Consider the following 20,892-nt stretch of genomic DNA (forward strand, 5'->3'; position numbering starts at 1 on the left):
ATTCTTTAGAAAAAAAAGGAAACTTTACTCTTGTTTTCGTGTATTGCAGCTTGACGCAATTTGTAGAATGTGGACTGGGATAGGTATTGCTCCAGTTCTAAAAAGCCTGCAGTTATTGACCACCTGCATTAGGCCAGCCTGTCTTCCCTGATGACTGTTGCCAGGGTTGTGCACAGCGGTAGGATGGAGCCGTTACATCCCTCTCTGAACAAACTCAATTAGCGATTGTCAAAGCAAATATATCAGTGAATTACTTCAGATTTGTTCCCCTTTAGCAATCCAGCAGTTATTCGCCATTGCCTGTGCCTGGCATGAACAGGTCGCTCAGATGTTGAAAGTTCACGATGCTGTACTGACTATCTTGATTACACCTCAGATGGTCCTGTTGCCATTTTGATTTCCAGGCAGTCCAGCCCTCTGCTTGGATGAAGCGGCAACACCATAAAATGTTCAGTTAGAACTTCTCGCACGCCGAAACCCACACTCTTCTACCTTCTACAGACCACTCTTCCCACACAAATTAAGTCACCACATGAGGCTCCAAATGATACTACAGATTGAAGACTTAATGAACACATTTCTTAATGAACCACTATCAATTCAATGGTCATAAGAATGTGATTTTCTTTATTAAGTGAACAAGTGCATCTCCAATTGATGTCCACCCAGGTGCCATCCAATAGTATCTCTGCTGTACATGTTTTTTCTACCTCTCGTGCTCCAGTGTCTTGCTACTCCTGTTCTTTCACTATGGCAGTGGCCTATTGTATGAGGCCACTGGAGATGTTTTTGCTGGGTTTCCTTTAGCTGTGCAACTCTGATGCGCATGGCAGCAGATTGGCACATATCGGCTGTTGCCGGGAGAGCTGTATTGGTGAAGTTGAGGTGGCATTAGGGATGGTCTGACACACTGACCACCTGGGATTCTGAGTCTGACTAAAGTAAGAGTTACAAGAAGTGATATCTTGTTGGTATGTCCTCTGTCATAATATACAACAGTATATCATGGTGCAGACACACACACCAATGGACACACAGCAAGACCAACCAACACACACAACATCGCCGCCAATCACCAGTTAGAGCACGCTCACTATAAAGACAGAGGGCATCAGTTTTCCCACTCATTCGGGATGCAGCCTCTTAGAACATAAGAACATAAGAATTAGGAACAGGAGTAGGCCATCTGGCCCCTCGAGCCTGCTTCGCCATTTAATGAGATCATGGCTGATCTTTGTGGACTCAGCTCCACTCTCCGGCCCGTACACCATATCCCCGAATCCCTTTATTCTTTAGAAAGGCATCTATCTTTTTCTTAAAAATGTTTAAAGAAGGAGCCTCAACTGCTTCACCGGGCAAGGAATTCCAGAGATTCATAACCCTTTGGGTGAAGAAGTTCCTCCTACACTCCGTCCTCAATCTACCTCCCCTTATTTTGAGGCTATGCCCCCTAGTTCTGCTTTCCCGGACCAGCGGAAACAACCTGCCCGCATCTATCCTATCTATTCCCTTCATAATTTTATATGTCTCAATAAGATCCCCCCGCAACCTTCTAAACTCCAATGAGTACAGTCCCAGTCTACTCAACCTCTCATCATAATCTAATCCCCTCAACTCTGGGATCAACCTAGTGAATCTCCTCTGCACTCCCTCCAGTGCCAATATGTCCTTTCTCAGGTAAGGAGACCAAAACTGAACACAATACTCCAGATGCGGCCTCACCAACACCTTATACAATTGCAGCATAACCTCACTAGTCTTGAACTCCATCCCTCTAGCAATGAAAGACAAAACTCGATTAGCCTTCTTAATCACCTGTTGCACCTGCACACCAACTTTTTGCGACTCGTGCACCAGCACACCCAGGTCCCTCTGCACAGCAGCATGTTTTAACATCTTACCGTTTAAATAATAATCCATTCTGCTGTTATTCCTACCAAAATGGATAGCCTCACAATTGGCAACATTGAATTCCATCTGCCAGACCCTAGCCCATTCACCTAACTTATCCAAATCCTTCTGCAGACTTCCGGTATCCTCTGCACTTTTTGCTTTACCGCTCATCTTAGTGTCGTCTGCAAACTTTGACACATTGCACTTGGTCCCCAACTCCAAATCGTCTATGTAAATTGTGAACAACTGCGGGCCCAACACTGATCCTTGAGGGACCCCACTAGTTACAGGTTGCCAACCAGAGAAACACCCATTTATCCCCACTCTCTGCTTTCTGTTAGTTAACCAATCCTCTACCCATGCTACCACTTTACCCTCAATGCCATGCATCTTTAGTTTATGCAGCAACCTTTTGTGTGGCACCTTGTCAAAAGCTTTCTGGAAATCCAGAAATACCACATCCATTGGCTCCCCGTTATCTACTGCACTGGTAACGGCCTCAAAAAATTCTACCAAATTAGTCAGACATGACCTACCCTTTGTGAATCCATGCTGCGTCTGCCCAATGGGACAATTTCCCTCCAGGTGGCCCGCTATTTCCTCCTTAATGATAGATTCCAGCATTTTCCCTACAACCGAAGTTAAGCTTACCGGCCTATAATTACCCGCTTTCTGCCTACCTCCTTTTTTAAACAGTGGTGCCACATTTGCTACTTTCCAATCCTCTGGGACCACCCCAGAGTCTAGTGAATTTTGATAAATTATCACTAGTGCGTTTACAATTTCCCTAGCCATCTCGTTTAACACTCTGGGATGCATCCCATCAGGGCCAGGAGACTTGTCTACCTTTAGCCCCATTAGCTTGCCCAACACTGCCTCCTTAGTGATTACAATCATCTCAAGGTCCTCACCTATCATATCCTTATTTCCATCAGTCACTGGCATGTTATTTGTGTCCTCCACTGTGAAGACTGACCCAAAAAACCTGTTCAGCTCCTCAGCCATTTCCCCGTCTCCTATTATTAAATCTCCCTTCTCATCTTCCAAAGGACCAATATTTACCTTAGCCACTCTTTTTTGTCTTATATATTTGTAGAAGCTTTTACTATCTGCTTTTATGTTCTGAGCCAGTTTACTTTCATAGTCTACCTTACTCTTCTTTATGGCTTTTTTAGTAGCTTTCTGTTGTCCCCTAAAGACTTCCCAGTCCTCTAGTCTCCCACTAACTTTTGCCACTTTGTATGTTTTTTCCTTCAATTTGATACTCTCCCTCACCTCCTTAGATATCCACGGTCGATTTTTCCCCTGTCTACCGTCTTTCTTTTTTGTCGGTATGAACCTTTTCTGAACACTGTGAAAGATCGCTCGGAAGGTTCTCCACTGTTCCTCAACTGCTTCACCATGAAGTCTTTGCTCCCAGTCTACCTTAGCTAGTTCTTTTCTCATCCCATTGTAATCGCCTTTGTTTAAGCACAAAACACTAGTGTTTGATTTTACCTTGTCATTCTCCAACTGTATTTTAAATTCCACCATATTGTGGTTGCTCCTTCCAAGAGGATCCCGAACTATGAGATCATTAATCAAGCCTGCCTCATTACACAGGACCAGATCTAGGACCGCTTGTTCCCTTGTAGGTTCCATTACATACTGTTCCAGGAAATTATCCCGGGCGCATTCTATAAACTCCTCCTCAAGGCTGCCTTTACCAACCTGGTTAAACCAGGTTAAACCAGGTAGAAGGACAGAGCTTACAGCTTACAACACAGATCTTCACCATGTGCTGAGTGCATGGACTGGTTAGGACAGGCATAGGTCTTTAGTTTAATCTAACATCGTGTTAACCCACAGTGAAAGTATGTTCAACAGTTTCTAGCTTAATAGAATAGTGTTGTACTATTACAAGTGTTGGTAGCCTGTCTATGTTACTGCCAAGGTAAATGCAGTCTCCACAGATCCAGAGTACCCAACACATCATCCTCCTTTCTGGATCATTTGCTAAATTGGGTCATTTTTGGTTGACGGTTCCCCCATGGGGATTGTAAATATATCAGTGACCTGGACTTGGATAGAAAAGGCATAGGACTGGATTCTCCGATTTTGCGGCTCTGTCCGGAGGAAGCGTCTGGTCTTACGATCAAACTGTCGGTGGCGCCCCCGCACGATGCTCCGCCTGGTGTAGGGCTCGCAGCCGCACCACGTAAAGCCCCTGGCTTTACCTGCAGATACAGACACAGAATGACCGGGTCCATGGCCACGCATGCGCACGGCGGCGGCCTGCGGTGGCCGCGCCGTACACCACAGACCCGGCCTGCCAGATAACGCCCCCCTGTAACTCCCCTCGCTACCACGGGACCACCCTCCTCGAGTATGCTGTTTTTGAGGGGGCGGAGCATCAAAAAACAGCACCGCCCCCGAATTCGGCGTAAAAACAAGATTCTCCAAAACAAGATTCGGCGTCGGCAATCGGAGAATCCCTCCCATAGTTTCAAAGGTTGCAGAAGAAGCAAAGCTTGGAACTGCAGCAAATAGTGAGGAGACTTGTAACTGATTTAGGCAGACTTGGTCAAGCTGGTGAAATGGGTAGATGCATGGAAAACAGAATTTAATGCCGAGAATTTTGAAATGATTTACCTTAAAATGACAAATCCATCAAATGTAAATTAAATGACACAATTCTGAAAGGGGTGCATAAACAAATCATTGAAGGTGGCAGAACAAATTTGTAAATCTGTTGAAATAGGTTATGGGACCCTTGGCTTTATAAATAAAGGCATGGAGTACAAAAGAAGGGAGATTCAAGGTAAATGATTATAAATCATTGGTTAGTCCTCAGCTGGAACATTGGGCACGATTTAACAGAAAAGTTTCTAGTGAGCGAGAACTGCCGTGAGCTTCCCGACGCTCAGCCCGTCGAGAGGCCACCATCGTTATAAAACATTAATTGATCCACTTAATGAGGCCTCACTGGCTTCTCGCCGCAAATGATGGTCCTGCCGGCTGATTCGCCGGGACTGCACTTGCTAACCCCCCACTAACAATGGAGAACAGCGCTTAAAGCTGCGCAGTCAATCCACTGAGCTCACAGCCAGACACACAATTCGGGGATGCCTACGTTGCCAGACTGTAGGACGTGGTCGAAATCAGATGGGATGCCCTGTTTCCCCAAGGGTCTAAGAGGGTCAGCCACCGGGCAGCCAGTGCCACCTGGGATGAAATGGGAGTGGCTGCCAGCTCAGGGAGCGGAACCAGGAGGATCGGTACCCAGAATGTCAACGACCTCCACCAGGCCGCACATGTGGATTGGCACCGGCCCGTTGGCACTGGCCCCACCCGCCGCCCTCGGCTCCCCTTCCCGAGCATGCGCCGGGCACCACCCCGCTATCACCGTTCTGTGTCCCGACCCACCTATGCCCAGCATTGCAGCCCACGCCAGCCACCCCCCTCTCCCCGATAGGCTGTTGTCAGCTCTGACTCTTACCAATTTTTACAGATGCACCATGGAAAGCATCCTTCATACATTGGGCAGGAGATACGAATGTCTGAGAACACGCACGAACAGATTCAAAAACAGCTTCTTCCCCACTGTTACCAGACTGATCTGATCTCTTCACACGTCTTCTCTACTGAGTGGTACTACACTCCCATATGTTTCACTCGATGCCTGTGTCTATGTACTTACATTGTGTATTTAAGCCCTATGATCAGGGACCCGGTTTAGATTCACTGCTTGGGTCACTGTCTGTGTGGAGCCTGCACATTCTCATCGTATCTGCGTGGGTTTCCTCTGGGTGCTCCGGTTTCCTCCCACAAGTCCCGAAAGATGTGCTTGTTAGGTGAATTGGACATTCTGAATTCTCCCTCAGTGTACCCAAACAGGCGCCGGAGTGTGGCGACTCGGGGATTTTCACAGTAACTTCATTGCAGTGTCAATGTAAACCTACTTGTGACAATAAAGATTATTATTATCCTTTTATGAATGGAACGATCTGTCTGGACTGGACTGAGAACAATACTTTTCACTGTTCCTCGGTACACGTGACAATAAACAAATCCAATCCAATCCCCCCCATACTCCCTACCCCCCCCCCCCACAGTCCCCAAGCCCTACCCCCTAAACTTCCTATCCCCCCATACACCCCATCCCCCATACTCACAATCTTCCACCCGCCACCGAAACCCCCCCAACTGGTGACTGCATTGGAGAGCATGGTTCAAGACAACGGCAGTATGAGTGGAGGTATCCAAGGCGTGGCACAGTCAGTGACGGCCATGGCTGAGCGCCTCGATAGCATAGCCCAGTCGCTGGGGGATGTGTCCCAGTCCCAGGTGGACTTTGATGAGGCGCTGCGGAGTATGTCCCAGTCTCAGATGAGCATTGCTGAGGCCCTCCAGAGCACGTCCCGGTCATTGGGGCATAACCGAGGCACTGCAGAGCATGTCTCAGTCACAAGGGGGCATTTCCGGGATGCTCCAGAGCATGTACCAGTCACTGAGGAGCATCGCCGAAGGCGTTGACACTGTGCTGCAGACATTGGGGAGTCACTAGGGCTGGCAGAGCCAGGTGATGCAGGGGCAGCGGGGGCTCAATCCAGCTGCCCTTCTGTCCTGAGTCGAACTCCAGGGCCCTATGAGCATCGACTGGGAAGAGTTTGGCTGAGTGCCAATCCGGAGCCATCCGACAGAGTGGCAACGGCAGCTACCAGCACCCCGAGAACTCCCCCCCTCCCCCCCCCTCCCTGACGATGGCACGCTTGGGAGTCAGGGTGGCATAGTGGGGCATTTGCCGACGGCAAGTCCAGCCCCGGAGCCAAGAGAGCACAGTACCAGGGGCATCGAAGGCCATAAGATGCAGTAGGCAGCAGGATGCCTCCACCTCTGATGTGCATCCTGCGGACACGCCGAGACGCAGCGGTACAGCATGGAAGGCTAAGCAGGTCAAGGGTCACTGAGAGAGCATGGGGGGCTGTGGGTAAGGAATGAAGGGTGCGGTGGGGGGGGGGGGGAAGATGTGAAGGAGAAGTGGGGAAGGTGAGGCAGCATCATTGGGGATTGGGGCAGTTGGGGACACAAACCTACAGCATCGAGAAATATGACGCCTCTGGCACTTTCTTCCACATTGTGGGCCGAGCGCCAATCGCCTGGCCCAGCTCCCTGGGAATGGAGGTCCTGGGAGCCTCTTCTCCCTGCCCCCCACCCCAGGCACGCATGCAGGGAGGGGTGGGTGTGAGCGAGCACAGAGCGGACAGGCAGGAGTCAGACGATGCCTTAAATTGAGGAGCACCAGCGGCCAGCTCTCTCCGGGTTATCATCACCCCCCTGCCCCCGGCAGTGACCCGCTGATGGTGCCGACACAGTCCCATCACCCTGGAGTGATATGACAAAGACCCTTGAAGGGTGGAACAAGTTTGGGGGGGGGGGGGGAGGGGGGAAGGGAGGTGGAGATGGAGGGGAGGGGTGATTATAGGTTTCTCGCCACACTACGAAGAGTTCCTGATTTCGTCAATGGGAGCGGGCTGGTTAGGTTGCAAACAAATCAATGGCCGGCACAATTCTCGATTTTGGCCTCTCCTGCGATCTAACAGCTCTTGCTTAAGCGCAACGCGGGCATTAAATCGCGGCCATTGGGGTTTTTTTTCGTTTTTTTCACAGGATGTGGATATCATTGGCTAGGCTCATCATTTATTCCCCATCCCTTAATGCCCTTGAGAAGATGGTGGTAAGCCTTCTGAACTGCTGCAGGCAAACCACTGCAGGTACACCCACAGTGCTGTTAGGGAGGGAGTTCCAGGATTTTGCCGCAGCGACATTGAAGGGACAGCAATATGTTTCCAAGTCAGGATGTAGTGTTCTTTTTTATAAATTTAGAGTACCCAATTAATTTTTTCCAATTAAGGGCCAATTTAGTGTGGCCAATCCCCCTACCCTGCACATCTTTGGGTTTTGGGGTCGCAAACACGGGGAGAATGTGCAATCGCCACAGGTACAGTAACCCAGAGATGGGATCGAACCTGGGGCCTCGGTGCCGTGAGGCAGCAGTGCTACCTACTGCGCCACCATGCTGCCAGGATGTAGTGTTGACAGGAGCTTGCAGGTGAAGATGTTTCCATGTATCTGCTGCTCTTGCCCTTCTAGGGTGGCAGAGGTCACTGGTTTAGAAGGTGCTGTAAGGACCCTGGTGAGTTGCTGCAGTGCATCTTGTCGATGGTGCACACTGCTGCCACTGTTCTTTTGTGGAGGAGGGAGTGGATGTTGAAGATGGCAGATGGGGTGCAAGTCAAGCGGGCTCCTTTGTCCTGGATAGTGTTGAGCTTCTTGAGTGTTCTTGGAGAGTCATGTCCAATTCTAAACACCATATTTCATGAAGGATGTCAAACCCTTCGTGTGGGTTCTGAGGAGATTCACTGGAATGGTACCAGGGAGTGGGTGAATTCAGTTATATGGAGAGACCAGAGAAATTGAGAATGCTGTCCTTTGAGAAGAGAAGGTAAGAACATAAGTTATCAGAACTGGCATGAGATATTTTGCCCCATGACCCTTGACTCCCTTGTCAATGGTTGGGGGGGGGGGGGGGGGGGGGGGTTTAATCCAGGTATTCAAATTTACGAGGTGGCTTGATAAAGTAGCTGGTAGTTTTCACTGTGTTATGGGCCAGGGTTTAGAGAACCTCAAAGTGTATCATGGAGTTCATCTGACCCACACGGGCCTACTTTATAGGTGTGCTGCAACAGAAATCTACAGTACTTTTAAATTAAAACAATGTTTATTTATGAAACCAGTTAACACTTTATAAACCCACAGTAAACATGTTAACAACTATCAACACCAATAAATCCCCCAAAGAATACAGTACTCTCTAAGTAACTCTTAATCTTTCCTTGCAACATTCATAAGACAAAAAAGAACCCTTTGTACAGAAAGGCATCAGGATTAACTTCACTACTGAGAACAGTTACCACTTTGAAATCACCAAATGAACATTCTTTAGCTTGCAGAGGTTGACACACATCTTGCTGTGACTGCAGCTTCTCCAAATCTAAAACAAAACAAAACACACCCTGTAGCTGCGAGCCCGAAGTGAAAGTAAAAGCAGACAGACAGCCCAGCTCCACCCACACTCTGAATCACTGATAAACCCCCATTTCTTAAAGGTACATTCACTACAGTTATTTTATAAACCTCCATTTCTTAAAGGTACTCTCACATGACAACTGGCATGTAAGTCAGAATTCCAAAAGGTGCAGATTTAAAACAGTTGGTCAAGAAATCCAATGGGAAAAGAGTTATGTTTTTATGTTCTGAGCTGCCATCTGGATGTCACTGCATGAAAAGGTGGTGGATGCAGATTCAATAGCCTTTTAAAAGTTTTTATATATGTCAGCAAGAATAAAAAGGGTGCAGGGCCATGGGAATAGAACTGGGGAGTAGAACTATGTTGACAGACCAGGTACAGACATGACATGCCAAAATGGCGGCTTCCTACACTGTAGACACTCAGTAAAACCATCCACCTTTCCAGTCACAAATTCAACCCCCGGTCTAATAGTCAGTTGTCACAGTGCCGTCACTATAGCAACCTCAATTTAAAGTCCATTTTTTATGAATTCATGGACCTCACATTTATGTCCATAGAATAGAATCTATAGAATCCCTACAGTGCAGAAGGAGGTCATTCAGCCCATCGAGTCTGCACCAGCCCTCTGAACGAGCACCCTACCGAAGCCCACTCCCACCCTATCCCCACAACCCCACTTAACCTGCACATCTAAATTGCTAAGGGGCAATTTAGCATGGCCAAACCACCTAACCTGCATATCTTTGCAATGTGGGAGGAAACCCGAGCACCCGGAGGAAACCCACGCAAACCCGGGGGGCCCTTGCATGCTCCACACCGGCATTCACCCAAGATCAGAATTGAACCCGGGTCCCTGGAGCTGTGAGGCAGCAGTGCTAACCACTGTGCCACCGTGCTGCCCCCGTGCATCTGTGTCAACTACTCCAACACTGCCTCAGCTCTTTAGGCTGCATGCATCCGACCTGCCCCTATTCTCTCACTTTGTCTGACTCCATTGTCATTAACCTCTAGTGTGGTTACCTAAGGGCAGAAAAGTGAGTTCCGCATTGAAGCAAACAAATCACACTGGCTCCTTGCGATGTTTCAGGATAACTGTCCCAGACAGCCAGAGGAATTCAGCTGGAAAACTGGTTTGTCACTTCTCAAAATTCGTGAAAAATACACCAACTGTCAACCAATCAGAACAGCCTGGGTATTTCATTCCTGTCATTTTTCACAAACATGTATCCGTGGGTCTTGTCACCTGCTCTGCTTGGAATTGCCTGATAGTAGGCAGTCATAATCAGGTGTGACATTACAGCTGGCCTTCCTGTGAAGAGATGATTTTTCAAGACGTAAATAAAAAGGCGAAAGCAAAATCCAGGTATATTGACAAGGGGAAATGGAATCAAGTTACCAAGAATAAATGTAACCTCAAAAAAGTCTGGTCAAAAAGAGTGATTGTTACACTCCCCCCACCCCTGCCCCCGGAGCTTTCTGAAGTGGGGGGGCAGGGAGCAGTGGGTGGGGGGGGGGGGAGAGTGTTAAATTGTAGGGATACCTGCCCACTGCAACCTGGTTGTGAATCTACACTGGGGCAGGCAGGTCCTTGGATGGTAAGCCCACCCTTACCCCAGTTAAGGCCCAACCTCAATTTTAGGCTGGCGGGCAGATGACAGTTCGGGGAAAAGGCCAGAAAAAAACAACGTTCGATCTTGGGTGGGACTTTGTTGGGTGGGGGGGTGGGGGGGGGGGGGGGGATGGGGGGTGGGGGGTGGAGAGAGACTCTGTCAGAATGTCCCTTCTGACCTGACTGGGTCATGCTCACCGTAAGGCACATTAACCTCTGGACCTCTTCCCCATTCCCCCATCCCTGGGCTATCCCCTGAGACCCCGATCACCCACCCTTGATGATTACTGTCCTCCCCACCATGGGATCCTGCCACTTACCCAGGACTTAGTTGCAGCCAGCTTACTGTAGTGACCTCTTCTGGCCACTGTGGCTATGTTGCTGCAGGTCCATGAGCCCCCGCCATTTGAAAAATTCAGGTCGTGGAATAGATTTCCACAAGAAATAGGTTAAAAGGCTGCCGTCTTTCAAGAAAAATTGGATGCTGAAATGGGGAGAACCTGGGAATCTTCCTGAATTCATGAACTAAATAACCTTTTTCATCTACAATTATCTTGTGATCTGCACCAATTGCTGACTCTCACTCTTGTAGAAAGGTCTTCAGTCTCACTGCACTGTGGTATTCCTCTATCTTTTATATGGTATCTGAGGAAAAAGTAGTTGCATTAAACTTAATGGCCTGAATGTTACACTCCCCAGAGGGGTGGCGGAGGCAAGGAGCCTGAAATTCCTGCAGATTTCCACCCGTCCTGTCTTCAGCGATTATGTGCTGGGCCAGGCAAGGCCTCAGATAGGAGGCCATGCTTTCCTCAATTGAGGCCCTTCAGTGGCCAATTAATTGCTGCCCACAGGCCGTTTCCCATCCAGCTTCAACGTTTACACTTGCGGGCGGATTGAAATTTTGTGGGGAAGCCTTCCTTACCCCCACCCTGTCTACTCATCCGGCACACCGATTGCTCCTCCTCCTGACCCCACAGGCCTTCCCAACAGCTGCCCTGCGCCCCCAAACCACCCCGAAACCCCTGACTCTTAACGTTTCCTCCGGTTCCCAGACTTGGTCTCAGTCTTCCGGGTGCAGTTCTTCTTCCGGCCACTGCAGCACTGTTGCTGCAGGGAGTGGAGAGGCAGCTCTTTCTCCATCCCGCGTGAGGGGAATGGGAAGTCCTGCCCATTGCCAACCAATGGCCGTTAGAGTGTAAATTGGCAGTGGGGCAGCGGGGAGAAGAGCCTCCGCCATCTTATGAATTCAAGTCCACGTTTCTAGCCAGACAGAATAAAATACATTTCTCAGCACGAATTGTATCCATCACTAGAAGCTTTATTAAATGATGTTGACTGAATATTGTATTTGGGAGCACTTTCTCTGGTAATCCTCATTTATTTTAACATAAATGATCTAAGTGTGGTTGTGTATGGTGAACGTATTAGAAGGGGAGGTTGAGATTTTAAACAGCTGTAGGTAGATGGCATGTACAAGATTTTCAGACACAGGTACTGATTTGTGCCCAAAATAAAAACCTGGTGAAAAAAGTCAAACTGTGTCGTCAAAGTGATTAGAGGAAAGACTCGTCCCTGAATTAAACAGTTACTATTACTGAAGCTTCTTCATCACTGGCAAATGTTCTTATACCCTTGTATACAGACTAGAAGCCTTTTTAGATGACTCTGAAAATCAGAAAAAGCGAATAAATGTGGAAAACGTGACAGCAGAAAATAATGCCGTGCTGAGGTGGAAGGTTGCATTCATAAGTGAAAACCTTCTTAGATTTAGGACACCATCCTTCAATCAGTGGAAACTAAGCTCAAATCGTCAACACCCCATTGTGTTGAAGCTTGCTTCAAGACATGCTAAAGCTTTTCAGTGAAATGCATGGCCAGCTTTAGTGTAGCCTCTGGTAGGAATTAATCTGAAGCAAAGCACAGATTTGCTCAGAATTGAACAGCAACTGGTACGAAACTGGCAATTTCACTCATGCCACGGGAATGACTCACACAGGATCCTCTTCTCATCAAAATGAGGGCCTGTGAAATCGTGGGGTCGGGGAGAACATTAGGAAGGACTGCCTGGAAAAATCAAGTTTGGGAGTGGAAGATTATGGAGGATGCCAGGAGAAAATCGCAGGCAGGGGAGGGTATTGAGAGGTCATCAAACCATCGGGGATGAGGAGGTCTCAATTGATTGGGAGGCTAATAGCATGGGGACTGGGCGAGGAGAACAGCATCCTGTTCCTGCTGGCCCACATGCAGTGCCGAAAATGCTCTTAACCTGTTCCATCCAGCGATCCTTGTCTCACTTCAATTGCAAGGCTCCTTGAGGCCTGGGAAACCTGGCTTGACCAGCTGGAACAGAGGAAAGAAATATCTTTGCCACACAGACTAAATGAGGGACCTGCTTCCTGTAAAAGGATTGTTCTCCTGAACACCCTGTCCTGCCTCCATTAAAAACAGAATTGGGCAGATTCAAGATACGTTGGATTTGGATTGGCATTATTTCCAATTTTAACATCCCACCAAACCCAAGGGCCCAAAGTCCAACCTGCCCCCTTTGGAGAATTAAAATAAATAATTTATGCAAATAAATCATTCTTCGTTCATTATTCCACATTAAACTAACAGTTCTTACCTGGCTCTGTTGCTCTCTTTGGTTGGCTCTGAATATCGCAGCCAATATGGTCGCCTTCTTTAATTCTAATTACGTTTGCTCTAGAGTCCCCAAGTATCTTTTGATACCGCCACAAGGTTCAAACCCGAATACTGATCAAAGACTCAATACACCAGTTAGTTAGTTCAAAGTCAATGCTTATTTATTCACACACACAGTTAAATGTACTCATGCACAAAATTCTACAGACTAAACTATCACCACAGCTAAAGCCTATACTTAGCTTCGGGTGCCCACTCAGTCAGAGGAACAATGGCCATTGTTCGGTTCTGAGGCTGCTGGGGTTGAAGTGGTGAAGGGGAACAGCGAAGGTCATCTGTCTGGTAGCGTGCATTGACCTTGGACTTACTTGCGTCTGGTGCAGCTGGTGGACAGGTCTCTCCTCGGTGAGAGCCGGGTCCAAGAGAACGATTCTCTCTTGGGGGCTCTTTCTAATACCCAAAGGGGCTTCGCGCTCTTTTGGGCGGGCCTTGAACTTGGCCGCAATCAATTGGGCCATTTCTTGATTATTCCTATTGATTTCATCCAATAAAGGGGTGGGTGCCCTGATGGCTGGGCATGTCCTAGGTGGCCGTTGGCCTGCTTTGTTTCAGTCTCCTCAGGTGCCGGGGTGTCTGCCTTAGTATCGGTTACTCAAATGTTACTCTTTTGTTCCCGGAGATGGGCCATTAGTATTCTAATGGGCCTACTGTTTTGGTCTTGTCTGGGAGCTGCGGCTCCAATATATGGACAAGCTCTGAACCGGCTTGTTTTCTCAGTATTGTCCATTTTCCCTGCAATCTTTGCAGAGTGTCCATTTTGTAATCGGGAAGTGGCCATCCCAGATGGCTACAGTTCCTCTGGAATTCAAGGTGTACAAAGCATCCCTGGAAGACGCAAAGCATTCGGATTTTTGGGGGGAGGCCGGGTCATGGCCAGTTCTGTTTCAGCAAAGTCTAAGGGGGGCGTTACTGTTACCCAATTCTGTTCAGTCCAAATCATCTGCAGATTTTAATAGTCACAAGTGGTTTCACTGATAAATACCAGAATAACAACAACATCTATTTATGAAGTACCTTTAACATTGTTAAAATCCAAGGTACTATGGGTGGGATTCTCTAATCCCGCGGCAGAGTGTCCACGCCGTCGTACATGCCGTTGCGTTTCATGACGGCGTGAATGGGCCGACCCGATGACTAATTCTGGACCCGACGGCACGCCGCTCCAGCTGCTGATCCCAGCGCGAACTGGGCGCCGCGGGATCCACGCATGCGCAGTGGCGCCAGCACCAACGTGCACATGCGCAGTGGCTTCCTTCAATGCGCCGGCCCCGACGCAACATGGAGCAGGACCATAGGGGCCGGCGTATAGGAAAGGAGGCCCCCAGCCAGACAGGCCGGCCCACCAATCAGTGGGCCCCGATTGCGGGTCAGGCCACATCGGAGGCCCCGCCCCCCCGGGTCAGACCACCCCCCCCTCCCCCACAACAGGCCGCCCCCCCCCCCCCTGACCCTTCCACGCCGAGTTCCCCCCGGTGAGAGCAGGTGTGAATGGCGCCGGCAGGACTCGGCGTTTTCACGACAGCCGCTCGGCCCATCCCAAGCGGCCCCCGACCGGCGCCGCGCCAATCACGCCGGCGCCAATGGCGCCGATTCTCCGCTCTACTATTAAGCTATTTTGCTGATAGCAACAGCTGGTTTTCAAACAGTCGTGCCAGATTGGCTTCTGCGAGAGAATCCCGCCCTATATATTCACTGGGATATTAAGTCAATGCTGAACCACAGAAGGAGGTATTTGGACAGATGGCCAAAGGCTTGGCCAGAGAGGTTTGAAGTATTGTCTTAAGGGAGTTCCAGAGCTTTGGGGACTACGCTGCCGAAGGCCATTAATGGAGGAGAGATTACAATTAGCGATGCACAAGGGGCTAAATCAGAGGCTAAATCAGAGGAGCGCAGGTATCTCAAAGGCTTGTGGGATTCGAGGAGCCGGGAAAGATAAGGAAAGGGCGACATTTGAAAACAAGAGTGAACAGTTTAAAATTTAGGTGTTTCTTCATCAGGTGTGTAAGTAATATCACCAGGGGATGCCAGAACAGGAGTGTATTCAGAGAAGCAAACCTATCTTTGAGGTCTTTACAATATGGAAGGGACTAGACTTGCACGTGGATAGACTATTTGAATTAGGGAACGTTCGAGAGAGCTATGAAACATGACATGAGCATTCAACTAGTTTAGATGTCAGATTTCTGAAGAGTTATTAATCTTTGGGTAAAGTTGTTGGCTTGTGCAGTGGGTGTTTCTTTAGGTGTTGCTTGGTGACAAACATTCAAAAGAAGCTGGCAGACTTCCTGGCTGTGGCTACTATCCCAGTTTTAAAAAGATTGCTGGGTATTGGATGATGTGCTTCATGACCACCTTGGTCTCCTGAAACTTGTGTTAATTGCCTTTGGGGGCTTGGGGAAAAATTCTTCTGTTTCCGTTGACTTGGGCCTGTAATTTAAAAATATCATCTTTGTTTGTTTCTCCCAAGAGATTATGGGGTTAATCTCTCTGGTCTTTTCCTTCTTATCACTTCTGTGTAATTTTACCTGTTCACTTTTCTATCAGCTGAGAGCATAAGAACATAGAAGATGGACCAGGCTCCTCAAGCCTGTACCAACATCAATAAAATAATGGCTGATCTTCATAACCATATATACTGCACCATTTGTATATCATCGAGATACAATTTCAACAGTGTGATGGACAGGGAAGCGATGTAAGACTGCACTCCTTTATTTTCTCGCCATCTGTCCAGAAGCAGAAGTGTTTTCATTTTTGAAATTGTTTCGTCAAACTTTTTGCTTGCGAGGTCAATTTTTAAAGTGACTTGCGGCAAACACTCAGGTTAAATCAGACCTTGCAAGATCCCTTATCCATGGAACCAGTCTGGTAAATCTCCTCTGTGCTTTCTCAATGGCCTTCATATCTTTTCAGACCCATAATTTCAGATTTTTAAAAAAGTGAGTCCCATTATTGAAAGGTTTGCAATGCATGAGTGTGAGCGGCCCTGTAATTAATATGAGAAAGGTTAACAGGTTCAGAAATATTGGTTACATTAAAAATGACGATGTTTCTGGCAGAGATGAAAGTGCGCATTCGATGTACACTAACTTTGAGGTGCTTCTCAAATGTGTTAAACGTCTCCTGGCTCTGTGCTAAAGATACCTTGATAGTTGAAACTTCTTTCATTCTCACAAAGTGATCTCAGGAAGGTACGCACACTTCCAACCAATAGATGGTGACCATGTTAGTGGTCACTTCAGTAAATGGCACAGTCGCCTTGCTCCCTTCATAAACCAGGAGTTCCCAATCTGACACTTCAGGACCCCCTCCCCAATACCACCAGTGCAGCATGTATTGCAGCAGGCTCAGAACTCTCCATGCCACATGCAGGACTTCCAACAGAAGGAATAAAAGAAATGCCTAAAATAAATCTTTTTATTGTTCTTACTGTGAATGTGAACATGCGTACAAACATACATGCGAATTAGGAGCAGAGCTTCTTACTGTGCTCACCCCAGTCCAACGCCGGCATCTCCACATTGCATCTTTGACTTTGTCTTTTTAATTGTCTCTGGAACCTACCTCTCTATTCACCTGAGGAAGGAGCAGTGCTCCGAAAGCTAGTGATTTGAAACAAAGCTGTCGGGCTTGAACCTGGTGTTGTAAGACTTCTTACTGTGCTCACCCCAGTCCAATGCCGGCATCTCTCCACATAATAAAATAAATCTGGCAATGAAGCTGTATCCAACCACATTGGCCGTGATCTGCCTGCCTTGTCGAGTTCAACGCGAACAAGCTCTTGCGAGGCCTCGCAATCTGGATCCTGCTCACGATGGGTTGGGCCCAAATTTGCATATTCAAGTGTGCAGTCAGGTTCATTTGAATGTGCTCTCGCTGGAGTTACCCAAGGCTCGGGATCTAACCCCTGCATCTTGGAGACCCTGAGGGAGCTCCACTTAGCATTGATCTCTACCAATGTGGACCTGGCATACTGGCACTCGGGGGGCAGGCGATCAAAGGAGCCCTGGGTGGTTGGGCTCTGGGCAGGGTATGTAGCACTTGGTCTCAATGGTGCTGCCAGTCTAACAGGGGCACTGCCAGGCTGGCAGTGCGAAGATTCCTGGGTGGCATTTAGCCTGCGCCAGGAATCAGGCCTGGGGGTGCTCTTCCCTTATGAGATGGGGTGCGGGGGACTTTGGACCCCTCAGTGGTTAATTGGGGTATTGGGTGGAGTCCATGGTGTGGGGAGGGAGGGGGTTCAGAGATCTGAAATGCCGCCCTGATCTCTTCCTGCACTGGCAAGTCATAAATGTTGGGCTTTCCTCGCCGAGGCCCGGAAATGAAACAGAGTTTTATAGTGGGGTCGTTCTCAACACTTGCAGCGTCGGGAAACTCCTGGCTAAACGTGCCCGACATGAAATTTGTAAACGTTCCATTTCCGTTAAATTGCGCCCATTGAGTTTCTTCTTGGATAGTCCAAATATTGTTTCCCACAAGGTGCTTGCCTACTTCTGATGTATTCCTTACCCATGCCAAAGTTTCACACAAACCACTATCTCATTATCAGCTTTGACAAAGAGTCATCTGGACTCGAAACGTTAGCTCTTTTCTCTCCCTACAGATGCTGCCAGACCTGCTGAGATTTTCCAGCATTTTCTCTTTTTTAGCTCATTATTTGCATTTGATTCATAAGCCTTCCTCAGGAGAACAAACTTTCACGATGCAATGCAGAATTCAAAACTTTGCCACATCTTTTGCAGCTTTAAGCAAATTTAGGGGCTACCAAGCTGCATAACAGTTATTTATTGAAACATGGCTTACGTGCACAAGCCAAATGCCCACACTGCCATATCGGCACTGCCTATGTTTGATGTAAAGGCTGGGATTTTATGGGGCCTGTAGGAACAGGGGCGGATGCACGGGGGGTTCGGAATGGCTGAATAGTCAGGAGGGAAGATGGGGGTTGATGTGCTTGTCACCTTCCCACCACTATTGGTCATTAACAGGGAAGGTGGAGGACAGCCTCCCAACTAGAGGTTAATTGAGCCCCTCAATTGGATTGGATTTCAACGATGAGGCCCTCCACCAGAATGGAAGACCGCCAATAGAACCCGGGTGACCTTCCTGCGGGGTCACGGTAGTCCTCCTAATCAGACACCCTTTAGCCCATGGAGGGACACCCCAACAACAATGATCACCCCCATGACAACAATCCCTCCCCCCTTTCCCTTCATGCCCCCCACCCCACTTCATTGAGCTTGAATGACTGGCCCCAGTGACCCCTGACCCTTCTTATCTTGCTGCAGCTCCAGCAGTGGCCACTGCTCCCAATGGCGTCACTGGAACTGAAGAGCTGCCAACTCTCTGATTGCCGAGCAGTTCCTCAAAGTAGGCTGTCGTTCCTGAAAGGGACAGAAACTCTGACAGCAGCTCATTAGCTGCAAAATTGGCAAACTATCTGTCCTAGGTTCCTCAAAATGGCTGAGGAAGTATTGCCCTGGCTTCCTTGCCCATTGTTGAGGCCAATGCTGCCCCAACAACATCCTGATCAACTACCATTAAGACTGTGGATGTGTCTGTGTGTACCTGCTTTTCTTACACTTCTAGTCTCTTGACTTTATTTGCAATGGTGCAATCAAATGCCAATGAGTCACAAGTCATATAGTTTTGTCCTCAGATAATCATAGCCATTTCATGCCTTGGAGCAATACAACAAGACAGCAAGCAAGATGAGATTATTTACTTGTGTACTATGATAAAATCAGATGGCTGAAGGGGAAAATAAGTTAAATTTAGGATAGCAATTGCTAGAGAGACATCATTGAATCATAGAATTTACAGCGCAGAAGGAGGCCATTCGGCCCATCGAGTCTGCACCGGCTCTTGGAAAGAGCACCCCACCCAAGCCCACACCCCTGCTTTCTGTCTGTGTAACAGCATTGTACATTAATGAGCAAGGATGCCTGTCAAAAATGAGTTGGACAAGAAGAAGGACTAAAAAGCAGGCCCTTGAACTCATACATGCAGGAAGCGATGAGGCTTATCAGGAGAAGAATTACTTTGTGGTGCACACATTTCTCAGAAGTCAGAGCAAAGGTTGTTGGGGCTATTCCTGTCTTGGTAAGTAGATAATTGTTTGAGAGGTAAGTAATACTGAACATGGATTGATGATATGATGGAATTGGTAGGTGTAATTTCAGCTACTGACGCAGTCTACTAAAATGACCAACATAAAGTTGTTTTTCCAAGATTCTAATTTTGTGTTAGGTAAGGATAGATTGCACTTCACTGCTTGTAATTATCAGTTTTCTCTTTTCGTCTTCACCCAGAGGCACTGACTCATTCTTAAGCATGTTTCGCTAACTCTTGACTGGTAGCTTGCCCAAATGATGAGTGTCAGGAAATACATCACTTTGACTCTTTTCTTTCTGATCAGGTATGGTGGCGAATTGGCACCTCTCCCCATTTTTTTAATGCTCCATTGGAATTTTATACCGACAGACAAGATCCCCTCCCCCACACGTCACTGAGTGTCGATAAGCAAGTCAACAGGCAATGACATCACAGCATAGCTCTCTCGACCACGCCTGCCCACTTGCAGTGAGAGTTACGGGATCGCGATCAGTAGTGGGAACCTTGGCTTTTTTCCTAAACCTGGGGTCACATTTTGTGCCCCTTAGTGACAACCCTACTGAGGTCAGACATCTCAGCACAGACCCAACTTCTAATGTGGCACCTCCTGTCTGAATGACTCAGGAAATAAACTTGATGCGCTGTTGAAGGGATCAAACTCAGCTTTCATATTTCCCAACATTATTTGACCTCCTTGTTCAGGTTACTGCTTGCTAGTCACTGTCATAATATAGAGAATGTTTTTAGGAAAACAAAGATGATTTTAAGGGATTTATATTTATATTTTATATTGGTGGACATTAGAAATAAGGGCCGCCATTCTCCCATGCTGCGCCGTACCGGAGAATTGATGTTTGCTCCATTTTTCCGCGTGAAGCCGGTCCGACGCCGTCCCGCCATTCTCCCAACCGGTGGGAACGGCTGAATCGTGGTCTGCGCCGCGCGCGTCGGAGAAACCGCGGAGCGGGCAATCGAGGCGCTTCACACAGGCCCCTGCTATTCTCCGGCCCGGATGGGCCGAAGTCCCGACAGCGTGACCCCAGGTCACGCCGTCGCCGTTCACCCCTGCAAAAATAAAATCGTCAGCCAGTCGTGCTGGCTGACGAAGCGGAAGAGGGAGGTAAGTAGGCGGGCCCATCCCGACAAACCAGATAGTAGCGTCTGCAGTCAGTTAAATGGGGGGGGGAGGGAAGGGGGGGGTAGGGGGGGGAAGGGAATGGAAGGGGGGAAGGGAAGGGGGGAAAAGGGGGAAGGGAAAGGGGGGAAAGGAGGGAAGGGAGGGGAGGGGAGCGGGAGGGAAGGCGGGAAGGGGGAGGAGGGAGGGGGGGAGGGGGAGGGAGGGGGGTGAGTGGGGGGGGAACGGCGGTCTGGGACGGGCGACGTCAAGGCCAACGAGGATGGGTTGTGTGAGGGAGTGCACGGGAGGGGGAAATGGGGTTGGGGATGGTGTTGTGGGCCTGGGAAGGGGAACGGAGGGCGGAGCGGGGAAATTATCCCACCA

The 20,892-nt window shown here is 48.4% G+C and overlaps 1 protein-coding gene across 2 annotated transcripts in view; it reads left to right on the top strand.

Annotated features, from left to right (window-relative positions):
• LOC140397116 (regulator of G-protein signaling 6-like) overlaps window positions 1-20,892 on the top strand; it is a 941,371-nt gene that overhangs the window by 379,105 nt on the left and 541,374 nt on the right. The window lies entirely within an intron of this gene.

This window comes from Scyliorhinus torazame, chromosome 2 (assembly GCF_047496885.1).
Source record: "Scyliorhinus torazame isolate Kashiwa2021f chromosome 2, sScyTor2.1, whole genome shotgun sequence".
NCBI lineage: Eukaryota > Metazoa > Chordata > Chondrichthyes > Carcharhiniformes > Scyliorhinidae > Scyliorhinus > Scyliorhinus torazame.